We start from the raw sequence: 13,589 nt of genomic DNA, 5'->3' as shown, positions 1-13,589 counted from the left end.
CGGTCGAGCATCTGCTCTTGGCTCAGGGTGTGATCCCAGGGTCCTGGGTTGGAGCCCCGCGTTGGGCTCCCTGCTCAGTGGGGAGTCTGCTTCTCCCTCCTCCCCACCGACCCCCTCTGGCTCTCTCTCAAATAAATAAATGAAATTTTTTTAAAAAATAAGAAAGGACAGAGTAAAATTTGAAATTCTTTTTCTTTTTTTCAAGTCCTCTCTATGCCCAGCGTGGGGCTCGAACCCACAACTCTGAGATCAAGAGTCACACGTTCTACCCACTAAGCCAGCCGGGCACCCCGTCAAATTCTGCTTATACCAGGAATCAATATAATAGGCGTTCTCAGCTAAGGTCACTCCAGGCTTTTCTCTGCGAATGTAGACGGACTTCCATTATATAATGATCACTTTTTCTTTATTGAGAAGTGCGGAAACCCATGCATGGTAGTCAAGGTGGCTGGTCCAGGTCTCAAATGATAAGAAAAAAGCAAATATTCATTTTATTGATATCGTGGCTTTGGGTTATTTCCTCCCCTTTGTGGGAACAAAACTGGAAGATCGCCACCTGCACCTTTCTTACGTGCAAGGTGACTTTTGTCGATGCCGGAGCCCGGGTTGTCCCGGAGCCCGTTTGGATGAGGCTGGTGTTGGGGGCTCCAGGCCACGCCCTGCTGTCCGCCCCGGGAGGGCCTGCGTGCGCCAGGTGCTCTCCCCAGGCGTCGGCCCACCTCTTCTCGGTGTGACCACTAGGTGCATACTGGACAGGCAGGTGCTGGGCCGCAGGGCGCCGCGGGGCCTAGCCAGCCACTCACCTCAGGACTGCGGGGCCCTGGTCTGGCATAAGACACCGCACTACGTGTTGCTCCGGCTACTAAAGCTGGTGCTAGTGCCCCCTCTCCTCAGGGAGTTTCGGGGCCATGCGTTCCCAGATGACCCCCCCCCCCAGCTCCCACGGATGTTAATAAGGGACATGTGACAGAAACCACATGCTGTGCTTGGAAAACGTATGGGCTGACCCACACGTCCTCTCCAGGGAAGAGAGAGCTTTTACTCCTCCAGGCAGTCAAGGACAATGAAAACCAAATGCGTCCGCGTTGCATGCAAGCCCACATCCACACACACACACACACACACACACACACACACACACACACGTTCTGCAAATATTCATTACGTGTGATCGGCCAAGGGTAGTCCCTGCTGTTGAATTGGAAGCTGGCTGCTGGTTCTATAGAAGGCAGGATGCGAGGGACTCCAGAATTTCTGCACACCATGCGCCTTCCCCGCTCTTATGGCTGGAGAACGCTGCCTTCATCACCGAGCCGCACTCTGCGGGAGAACAGCTGGTGGCACACTCCGCTGACAACACGTCGGATGCATGAAGGTAGCGTGCGTTTCCAGCTTGGAGAATGCGCTTCGGATTTCCTTACAGTCCCCTCCGTGACTCGTCCTCACTGCCGGCTGCTGGAGGCCGCAGGGCCCGGCCGCGCCCCCAGCCAGGGGGTACCACCGGCCCGCCTGCTGGCCCTGCTTCCCTCGGAGGGGCCCTGCCTGCAGCCCGCCCCGGCCCCTCGGATTTCGTCGCACAGAGGGCAGAGAGGAGGGTCCCCGAGCAGGGTGCAGCCAGGATGCTGAGAGCCGCGCATCACCCCCACCCCCCGCCCACCTCTGCAGGTGCCTCTGCTGGCCCCTTCGGCCAAAGCTGGGGGGCGGTTTCTGGCTCTGCTCCTGGTGGAATAGTCGGCGGTACGAGCCTCCGTGGGACAGATTAATAAAAATTCCTTTGTTCCGGCCAAGTCGCCTGACTTCTTTTTACCTCCGTCCATGGTGTCATCGCGGGGCCTCCCGACAGCCTCTCCAGCTCCTGCCCCTTCACTCTGCGTAATCGATGCCACCGATCCGCGGCCCCGCCTTCACCCACTTGCAGTCTGGGTGGCATCACTGACGCCTCTCGCGCGTCCAACACCGAGTCACTTGAGCCCCATCCATTCATCTCCAGCGAAGTCCTAGCATCTCCATCCTTTCCTCCCCCGACACGGGCAAAGTCTGCCTACCTGTTGGCTCTCAGCTCTCGGCTCCTCACGGCCTTGCAACTTCGGTGTTTTCTCCAAAGCAGCGCTGTCTTGCTAAGTAATTGGCAAAGGACATTGCTCCTTAAAATAAAATAAGGTAGAGATGCCTGGGCCGGCTCGGTTGGTGGGGCGCACCCTCTTGATCTCAGGGTTGTAAGCTGGAGCCCCACGTTGGACGTAGAGATTACTTAAAAATAAACTCTTAAAAAAAAAAAAAGGATAACGCCTTCCATGTCTTTTCACCAGTTCCTGATATTTCTTTGAGCCAGCCTTTCATTGTACAATTAAACTCTAAACATAAAAGTTTAACCTCATACTCATTAGGATGGCTTCTTTTTTAAAAAATATTTTATTTATTTATTCATGAGAGACACAAACTGAGAGAGAGAGAGAGAGGAGAGAGAGAGAGAGAGAGAGAGAGAGGCAGAGAACACAGGCAGAGGGAGAAGCAGGTTCCATGCAGGGAGCCTGATGTGGGACTCGATCCTGGGTCTCCGGGATCACGCCCCGGACCGAAGGCAAGCGCTAAACCACTGAACCAGATCCCAGGGATCCCCTAGGATGGCTTCTATAAAAAAAAATCAGAACAAGTGTTGGTGAGCATGTGAAGAAATTGGAACCCTTGTATACTGTTGGTGGGAATGCAAAATGATACAGGTGGTTCCTCAAAACATTAAAAATAGGATTACCATATAATCCAGCAATTCCTCTAGTGGGTATATATACAAAAGATTGAAAGCAGGATCTTGGGGCACCTGAGTAGCTCAGTTGGTTGAGTGTTTGCCTTTGGGTTGGGTCATGATCCTGGGCTCCTGGGATCGAGCCCCGTGTCTGGCTCCCTGCTCAGTGGAGAGTCTGCTTTTTCCTCTCCCTCTGCCTGCTGCTCTCTCTCTCTCTCTCTCAAATAAACAAATAAAATATAAGAAAAAGAAAGAAAGAAAGCAGGATCTCAGATAGATATTTGTCACCCAGTTCACGGCAGCATTTATCACAATTGCCAGAGGGTGAAGGCAACTCAAGCATCCCCCCACGGATGAATGGTGGAAGAAAACGTGAGTACACATCATGGAACACCAGCCAGCCTTAAGGAGGGAGTATGTGCCGACACAGGCTACAACATAGATGAAACTTAACAGCATTGTGCTAAGTGGAACAAGCCAGTTGCAGAAAGCCAAAACCCGTGTGGTTCCATGGATCTATCCAGAAGAGTTAAATTCATGGGGACAGAGAGGGAGGAAGGCCAACGGGGAGTCGTTATTTTGTGAGTACAGAGTTTCAGTTTCTCAAGATGAAAAAGTCCTAGGTATTTGGTGGCCCAACAACGAGACTGTATGTAACACTACTGGACTGTACATTTTAGATGGTTAAGTTGGTGGTAGCTTTGGTAACACGTGTTTTAACAGTTAAATTTTTAAAATAATTTTTAGATTAAGCTTGCATTGTGATAGAGCAACCCGGTTGTCGGTTGTACTGTTTCATGAAGATGAATTTCAGTATTTGGCAGAAGAAGTTAACTTTGTAAACTATGTGGAACTTGTAGAATAACAAAATATAAACTCCAAGGGCAGGAACCCCACCTCTCCTCTAAGAAGGATGAATTAGGTCCCCTGCAGTAACCCTATAACATTTATAAGGTTCTTTCAGATGAAACTTTCCAGGTGAAACTTTGTCCTGTTGTTGACATGACCAAGGGTCCATGTGCTGTACTTGGCACAGGATTTGTAGCAAGTTTAAGTAGCTGAGAACCTAGAATCTCAAGAAGGTAGATCGCAGGAGTACATTTTGGTGCTGGAGCATATAAAAGGATACGAGACTAGTTACACAAATCTGGACCATGCGCTGCCCATTTATCAGGAGACTTTCCATTCCTGCTTCAAAGGAAGAGAAAGAATAATATGAAGCAGTGTCCAGACCATTTTAATAAATACAGAGTTCCCCAAAAGGCCCACCGTTCCAGACCTTACGGCTCCTGCCAAATCCTGTAAAAATAAAGATTAAACTATACGGAATATTTGTTTTGTTCTGATTGTCGTTATTTTGTTTTGGTAATAAAGGTCCCCAGGCTTCTGGCCTAAGAGAGTGCTGACGGCTCTAGCTTTTGATTCCACTCATCTCCTGCCCTTGAGAAGGAATCACTTCTTCCTTGGGTGCCACTGTCTCCTTCTGGAAGCACACACCGCCTTGCTCACAGGGAATGGGACAGCACTGGGCTGCCACGGGAAAGTGCTGGGTTCTAGCGCCAGTGGGCCCAAGTCTCAGATCCCTCATCATATTTTAACAGTTTGTATTTTTAAATAATTTCAAGCATGTGGAAAATTTGTAAGAATAGTACAAAGAACCACTGCAAATCTTTCCCTGGGTTCCTCAATTATTAATACTTTGCCTTTCTCTTTCTGTCTCTCTCTCCTTCTCTGTCTCTATCTGTGTGTGTGTGTGTCTCATATAGTTCCAGTACAATGATTAGAATCAGAGAATGTTCTTTTGATTCTATGTTGCAAATTATTTAAATCGTACAGCTTCACAGTTTACGGTCATCAAGAAGGTGTCCCTCTGCAGAACGGGACAGTGATGATACACTTTTACAATAAGGGCCACGTCTTGTTTGAGGACTAAAGTCACTGTTGGACCATCGCCATAGGGTTAACCAAGGAATTCACAAGTAACCCAAGAGTAATAAGAGAGAGTAGAGAAATGGTCAGAGGAAAAGACCACAGGCTGAGGGTGGAAGCTCTCTGATGCTGGCTGCATGTGCCACCCCCACCCCCTTATCTACACATCCCAGTTGAAGGCTGGATTGAACCTCTTGAAAATACTTTCTGGGGATCCCTGGGTGGCGCAGCGTTTTGGCGCCTGCCTTTGGCCCAGGGCGCGATCCTGGAGACCCAGGATCGAATCCCACATAGGGCTCCCGGTGCATGGAGCCTGCTTCTCCCTCTGCCTGTGTCTCTGCCTCTCTCTCTCTCTCTCTCTCTGTGACTATCATAAATAAATAAAAATTAAAAAAAATGAAAATACTTTCTGTGCTATGACTCTATGGGACATACACTCATTTCTCCAGGAATGAGGACTCCCAAAGGAGGAAAGGTTGAGCTTTGAGAGTTTGAGGATGGAAAGGAGGGAGCTAGACTTCCAGAATTATCATTACAATGTCTTGTTCACCAACCCCTTCTTAGGGGTGTGTGTGTGTGTGTGTGTGTGTGTGTGTGTAGGCAGGTCCTTTCCAGGGTCCTCCTGGTCAGAGTGTATTTCTTTAATTTTTTAAAATATTATTTTAGAGAGAGCATGTGAGCAAGGGGAGGGACAGTGGGGGGGAGAGAGCGAGCGAGCAGACTCCCTGCTGAGCACAGGGCTCGATCCCAAGACCCCAAGATCATGAACTGAGCCAAAACTACAAGTTGGATGTCAACCAGGTGCCCCAGAGGTATATTTCTTTAGGTCAATGAGGCTGTTGTGTAAGAGAGAATGAACAATTCCATTGTCCAACACATGGACCTCATGAGCAATGTCAACTGCACAAGAGTTGTGACCAAAAGTTTCTTCATTTACTGGGATTATTGAAAAGGGGCCAGTGGGCTCATTCAGGGTGCTCAATGTCAGATCAGAAAGCGGAGACTTAGCACCCTTGGGATTGCAGGTAACTCTAAAAAGAAATTTCTCATGATGGAAGATTTCAAATATATAAGTTAGAGTAATATAAGGAGCCCCCGTATACCCATCACACAGCCTCAACAACGATCATCTCGGTATTGTACTGCTCTGCCTTTACCTCAACTCCCCTCCTCATTCCGAATTATTATTATTTTTTATGTGTAATTGGAATTTATTTTTTATTTTTTAATTTTTTTACATTTGTTTATTGAAGTTCGATTTGCCAACATTAGTATGACACCCAGTGCTCATCCCATCACGTGCCCCACTAAGTGCCCGTCTCCCAGTCACCCCATCCCCCCACCCAACTCCCCTTCCACAACCCTTTGTTTGCTTCCCAGAGTCAAGAGTCTCTCACGGTTTGTCTTCCTCTCTGATTTTCCACTCAGTTCCCCTCATTTCCTTATAATCCCTTTCACTATTTCTTATAGTCCACATATGAGTGAGACCATATGATGATTGTCCTTCTCTGACTGACTTATTTCACTCAGCATCATACCCTCCAGTTCCATCCATGTCAAAGCAAATAGTGGGCTGAATTATTTTTAATAAAGCTCTGATGTTGGGCAGCCCGGGTGGCCCAGCGGTTTAGTGCTGCCTTCAGCCCAGGGCATGATCCTAGAGATCTGGGATCGAGTCCCATGTCAGGCTCCCTGCATGGAGCCTGCTTCTCCCTCTGCCTGTGTCTCTGCCTCTCTCTCTCTCTCTCTCTCTCTCTCTCCTCTCTGTGTATTCTCATGAATAAATAAATAAAATCTTTAAAAAATAAAATAAAACTCTGATGTCATATCATTCCATCAAGAAATATCACAGTGTGTATCTTTAAAAGACACATATTCTTAAAATAATTAACCATAAACCATTAGCATTCATTGCCATGGCTCCATTTTTGCAATCATCAACAATTCCTCTACCTCACTGACTGTTTGGTATTAGCATTGCCTCAGTTATCTTATAAATTGTTTTACTAATTGTTTAAATTAGGATCCAAATTAGGTCCCCTCATTGCAATCAGTTAATATGTCTTTTAAGTTTATTTTCATCTGAAGTCCCCTCTGTACATTTTCTCCCCTTGGAATTACTTGTCGAAGAAACCTGGTCATTTGTCCTGCAGAGTTTCTCAAAGTCTGGACTTTGTTGGTTATGTCCCCATGGTGTCATTGCACCTGTTCCTCTTTCCCCTCTATTTTTTGTCAATTGCCGATTCCATCTCAAGGCTTAATGAAATCCAGGTTTGAGGTTTTTAATAAGACTCCTTCATAGGTAATGGTGTTCTCTCAATAAGAGTGAAAAAGAAAAAGGGTCTGGCTGTTTCTCTTTTTGATATTAGCAAACATTATTGATTATTGCCTAGATGCATTATTTAGTTAGGGGTTGAAAATAGTGATATTCTGATTTTATCATTTCATCTTCACTTGTTATCTATAAAGATAACTTACATCATCAACTATTTGACCCCAAAGCACAGTTCATATGGAAAAACTAGGCTAAGTGCTTCATTCTTGTTATTTAGCAACTTTCAAAATAAGGAGTTAATTTCCTAGCACATTCCAAAAGTAACCAATAAGTTTGTTTTAAAATATCATATGAACTTATGGATGTAAACAGAATTGGTGGGTTTTAATCCATTATAATTATTATTCTTTTTTATTTATTTGACACAGAGAGAGAGCACACACAAGCAGGGGGAGTGGCAGAGGGAGAAGCAGACTTGTCACTGAGCAGGGAGCCTGATGCGGGGCTCAATCCCAGAACCCTGGGATCATGACCTCACCAGAAGGCAGATAGATGCTTAACCAACTGAGCTCCCCAGGCTCCCTTAGAGTTATTTTTCTTTAAGTGTTCATTCAATTAGCCTATCTTTGAGTTATGGGTGCCTTTTCAGATTTGTTGCTGTGGCCTTTTGACAGAATCCCAGAAGCCTTTGAAAGCTTCAGTTGTTTTTGGTAGGATAAGTTGTTCCAAACTCATCTTTCAAATTTCTGCCCACTTCTGGAGGAAGCCACTTCTCTTAGGACTCTTGGAGCTTTTTTTTTTTTTTAAGATTTTATTTATTTATTCATGAGAGAGGCAGAGACATAGGCAGAGGGAGCAGCAGACTCCCTTCAGGGGGCCCAATATGGGACTCAAGATCATGCCCTGAGCAGAAGGCAGATGCTCAACCACTGAGCCACCCAGGTGCCCCAAGTCTTGGAGCTTTTTAGTGGGAAATGGTATTTAGAGACCACAAACTGGGTACTAAGGATATTCACTGCTACTGGGCTGGTGGTCACTTTAGGCCCTTTCAAGGAACAAACCTAGGAAATACTTTTTAAAACAATAAACTGTAGCATGAGTTCATAATAGTATTTCTAACCCAAATTTAGGGCTCTCTATATATATTTTACTTACTGGAACCAATCTCGTATCTGCCTACATCTCTTTTCACCATGTTGAAAAGTCTCAGTCCCCAATGATACCAATATAATTACTCATTTACTTTATCCTGCAACACACACATACCAGTCTTAGAATAATAATGCTAACACTGTTGCCAGCAATACACTTACTGAAATGGGCTTTCAGTTAAAAAGCACACTATGTGGGGATTTGCACACTATGTGGGGATTTGCTTGAGTGTCCTAGTTTCTTCATTTTTATTTGGGACAATTAATTGCATGTGCACAGGAAACTAGGATCTCACTGAGGATTCAGCCAACAAAGAAATGATCCAGTGGGGTTTGAGTGGCCTCATCCATAGTTGCAAAGAATGTTTTGGAAACTGTGAAGTCCAGATGGGGTGGGTCTGCAGGTATCTTTACATGTCCCATTGCCATAAGACTAGTTAAAGGAAGCTTTTCAGTCACCTATTACCAGATTTTCATGTTAGACATTATTCTCGTTCCACATAGCCTGGCCTCCTTTTAGGCCTAAACTAATTCTATTTGAGCTCATGGTTTGTGGGCACAGCTTCACAGGATGCTGGATCTAAAAAGAATTGCAAATTCAGGGAACATCTAGTTCAGCCCTCTTCCATCACAGGTAGGGAAATTGGGTCTCAGAGAAGTCTGGTATGCTCATGATATGTTTTGTATCGAATGTGGTAAGAAGTCTCCATGTGACAACCTTTTGCTGGATTTGAGAAGGGGATTAAAAGATTAAATCCATATAATTTGCATAACACAATTATTAAGAATTAGATTAAATTTTATGGCTAAAAAGATGTCAAGAAACTATCATGAAAATGGTAAGGAAGTATAATAACTGGTTCTTTCTTATGTTACCTGACCACATTGTATAATGGTAAACATTCCAGAGTGACCAAATTTAAAATAGAGAAGCTAATGTTATGCCATATGAAGTTAATCCTTTTGGTAATAAAAAGAAAGTCATCCTTGAAGGCATCTGAATCAGAATTCTAGGTTTCTAATCCTTTTAAGAGGAAATACAAGTCCAGTAAGGGAAAAAAAAAAACCCATACAAAGCATTTTGACCCTGCAATTCACAGAAAAAAAGTAAAGTTACCAATAAGCACATGATATGATAAGCAACTTCACTCATGATTGAAGAAATGCAAGCCAAACCACCAGTGATGTACAATTTTTCACTTAATTGTCAAAAATGTAAGTGTGGTGATACCCCAGGCTATGAATGATGTGGGGAATTAAGCACTAAGTATATTATTGTGGGGAGTGTAAAACTTTGTGAAACAGAGAGGTGTTTTGACAATATCTCTTAAAATTCAAAAAGCACATATCCTTTGATCTAACAATTTTGTTGCTAAGAAATCCACCCTATGAACATCCTTGAAAATTACACAACAACCTCTGTACTAGGATGTTCACTTCAGCATGTCTATGGTAGCATAAAATGGCAAGAACTAAATGGGTAAAGGATAGTTAAATAAATTATGGAACAGAAGTATAATATAATATGATCCAGCCATTAAAAGACACTAAGTACAGCTTTACATGCTAAAATAGAAATCTTAAAAAAAAACTAAAAAAAATAAAATAAAATAGAAATCTTCCCCAAATGTGTCACTAAGTGACAAATGCAAAATAAAGACCGATCTGTATATAATATCTAGTTTATGTAAAAATAATTCTAAGGACTATACATATCTACTTATGGATATACCACACATATATAGTTGTGTCAGTTATTTTCTGGAGGTGTGCAAAGAGGTAGCAATAACTATGGTTTGGATGGAGAAACTGGAAATAGCCTTTAATGTTAGTTTTACAGCTTTCCAGTTTTTTTTTTTACCATTTGGATTTTTCATTAATCGCATGAATTAATTTTATTTCAACTCTTTACCAAAGGAGATTAGGTCCTTATACTTAAATAGCAGTAGTGACTAAAGATAAACGAATATTATCTTAAATGAATATTGAATCAGGTTTTTTAATTATGAAAAGTGTCCTCGTGGAATCCTCTAGATTTTGAACTAAGTGAAGAAGAAAGCAGGAAAATCACTCTGATTTTAATATTTTAACCTTCACAGTATGATGGTCAGTATGTCCATGCATGACGGGTGACAGAGAGAAGAGAGCATGGGTAGGGTAGGAAATACAAGATATTGTCATAGTGTGATTTAGTAGTTCTGAACTAACCCTTTGAAACAGAGTGTTCCCATCTGTAAAATGCTGGAAGAGAAGTTGATCTAACCAGATCCTAAGCTTTTTTTTTCTTTTTTTTTTAATTCTGGGCTGAGACTAGTTAAGGGGGACATGGCCAGTTTGGAGTCTTTTCCATAGGTGGCATAGCCACAGAGTGAGAGTCAAGGCACCTCAGCATGATCCCCGTGTATGGGGGAGTCACTTACAAGTGCATCTTTTAAAAAATAGCTTAGGGGCAACTAGTTGGCTCAGTGGTTGACTGTCTGCCTTTGGCTCAGGTCGTGATCCCAGAGTCCTGGGATCGAGTTCCATATCTGGTTCCCCACAGGGAGCCTGCTTCTCCCTCTGCCTGTGTCCCTGCCTCTCTCTCTCTGTGTCTCTGAGAACAAATTAAAATTTTTAAAAAATAAAAAACCAAAAAATAGCTTAGTAAACTATAATAAAGCAAACAGCTGCCAAAATCCCATGCAGGTCATAAAATGGAACCTTATGGGAAGCCCTTTACCTAGAAGCCCTTCCTATACTGTTTCAGTGATATGTATATATAATTTTATATATTATATATGCATATCCAAGCATATTTAACATACTCGAGCATGTCCTATGAGTTTTAATCTATTGTGATTATCATCCTTATTGAAGCTCCTAGAGAACCATCTTTGGCCAGTGGGAGGTTAGCAAGTGCTTCTTGATAAGAAGTCAGTCATTCATTGATTCATTAGTTCATCCGCTCATTCATTTTAACTGAGTTTTGTGTACCTACTGTCACCGGCAAGATCTACAACCAGACAATGTAAAGAGTGTAAAAAGAAATAGGATTTGGTCCTTGTCCACAAAAAGCTTGCAGTCCGTCATGAGAAATCACATATATAGACAAAGGTGGTATGGTAAGAGATAGAGAAATAAAGACGTGTTGTAGTGATCGGGAGGTAAAGCTGGTACAAGTTGCACACTTGCCACTTATCCAGCCTCTTCTTTGCTCTGCCATCCTTAGCATGTGGATGCCCGTCCGTGACCTAGGATTGCTGCTCCATCCTCTTCCATGAGGCTCCCATCCAGCTAGCAAGACAAGTGGAGGAGACAAAGGCGGGCTCTTACCTTTTCAGGTCAGCTCCCGGAAGCTTTCATTTCACTTCCCCTCGTCTACCAATGGCCAGGACTGAGTCACGTGGCCATGCCTAGCTGCAAGGGAGGCTAGGATATGCAGTCTCTGGTCAGCCCGTGTGCCTTTTCCCTCTGCTTTGTGCAAACCGCGTGCCTACTGAATCAGGATCTCCATTTTAATAAGATCCCCAGTGACTAATATGCGTATTAGAATTAGAAAGTGGAAGGTCTAACTCAGGACCAGGGTTGTGCAAATAGTGGGAAGGGATGGAGCATATGGATGGGGGACTGAGGCTAGTAGCTTTGAGTTTGTTCTTATTGGCTAAGGCCTAGCTCCCCCACCCTTGTCTGAGTTAGTCTATGAACTAGCTCTTCCTAGAGAGAGGCTATCCTAGGATGATAGGAGTTGTGCTCTTGCCTGTTAGTGAACTGTCACATTTGTCCTAAGTATTGTGACAACAGTTCCTTTAGAATATGTTAAAAAGGGATGCCTGGGTGGCTTAGTGGTTGATCATCTGCCTTTGGCTCAGAGCCTGATCCCAGGATCCGGGATCAAGTCCCACATCGGGCTCCCTGTGAGGAGCCTGCTTCTCTGCCTCTTTCTCTCTCTGTCTGTCTCTCATGAATAAATAAATAAATCTTAAAAAAAAAAAGAATATGTTAAAAAAACAAAATTAAAGGCACCTGGGCGGCTGAGTGGTTACACGCCTGCCTTTGGCTCAGGTCATGATCATGGGGTCCTGGGATTTAGCCCCACACGTTCTCTGCTCAACTGGGAGTCTGCTTTTCCCTCTCCCTCTGCCCCTGTGCTGTCCCTCTCTTCTCTCAAATAAATAAATAAAATCTTTAAAAATAAAAAAAATAGTGATCTCTAGGTTTTATTAGATTAAAAAAATTTTAAAAATTTAAAACAATTTTAAAATGTGGCAGGTGGGGAGGGGGTGGGGATGTTGGAGTTTTGCATTTTTTTTTTTTTAGATTTTATTTATTCATTCATGAGAGACACAGAGAGGCAGAGACAGTAGCAGGCTCCACGCAGGGAGCCAAATCTATCCCGGGACTTCAGGATGACGCCCTGGGCCGAAGGCAGGTGCCCAACCGCTGGAGCCACCCACATGTCCCGAGTTTTGCATTTCTAATAAGCTCCCAGATGGAGCAGAAACCATTGGGTCTTGGACCGCGTTTTTAAACACTACACTTTAAGGGTACAGGTGACCACATTGGAGGGACTGTCTGCTCTCGGGGTGGCGGTCGGGGTAGTATCAGTCTTAGAGACCACTATAGTCTTCATTAATCTGTAACAGATGCTCCTGCAACTGTTTGGGTAAATACCTTTGGGGAATGTTGAGCATTTAAATACCCAGACTAAATACCCAGATAACGGGCCGTGTACAGTGTAATTAGAAAGTTGTTTGCTCAAACTAAATTGCATATTAGCTTTTGTTTAGAATTTGAAGTTTTCCCTTAGGATTGGAAAGTTTGGGTCATAATAATTTTTGAAATGACTTATTTTCTAAGTAGAAAACAAATCACAGTAGCACACAGATTTCTTGGCATTATAAACATTTAGATTTGTGGCCTTCATCCAGTTTTCTTCAAACACTTTTGAAAGTGTGAATAATTATACTTTATGCCAGTATAAATAGCATTTTCATTTCCTAGAGAATCTAAACACTTAAAGACCCTTTAAGTATGTTATCTTTAACATTTTGTTAATAAAAATAAGATTAATTTAAAAAAATCCTATTTCATTAATAAAAATAGGATTCCTTTCCTTCCTTGGGCCTGGGTCAACTGCCTCTGCTCTGCATTCCCACTGCTCCCTTCACCTCTCCCATGTGGACCTGAATTGCCAGCCCCAGGTTGGCAGGACTGTCCTGCTCTTGTTCACCCCTGTATCCCATAGCCTAGAACACTTCCAGTTCCCAGGGCTGGATTCTGAAGTTTGGATTTCTCAGTTTGTTTTGTCCTCAGCAACTGGCCTTTTCTGCTTGACCTGGCAGTGCCTGGTGCAGGGCTTTGATCTCACTCCAGCGAGGCACAACCAGGGCTTATCGGAATAGCCCAGAGTCGTTAGGAAGATTATAAGAGGGAAGATAAGTGGAAGCACTTTCTGAGTCATAGAATGGTATGCATAGGTAATACAGCATTACTTTGCATAGTAAAAATGATC

General features: G+C 43.6%; 1 non-coding gene across 1 annotated transcript; it reads right to left on the bottom strand.

Moving 5' to 3' along the window:
* Positions 1 to 214: 214 nt before the first annotated feature.
* On the bottom strand, positions 215 to 287 carry TRNAK-CUU (transfer RNA lysine (anticodon CUU)). Its single transcript has one exon. It is a non-coding gene; the product is annotated as a tRNA-Lys (tRNA).
* Positions 288 to 13,589: the final 13,302 nt, after the last annotated feature.

The sequence above is a fragment of the Nyctereutes procyonoides genome, unplaced genomic scaffold (genome assembly GCF_905146905.1).
Source record: "Nyctereutes procyonoides isolate TBG_1078 unplaced genomic scaffold, NYPRO_anot_genome, whole genome shotgun sequence".
NCBI classification, from domain to species: Eukaryota; Metazoa; Chordata; class Mammalia; order Carnivora; family Canidae; genus Nyctereutes; species Nyctereutes procyonoides.
The sequence above is the reverse complement of the archived record's forward strand: the minus strand, read 5'-3'. Positions and strand labels throughout refer to the sequence as shown.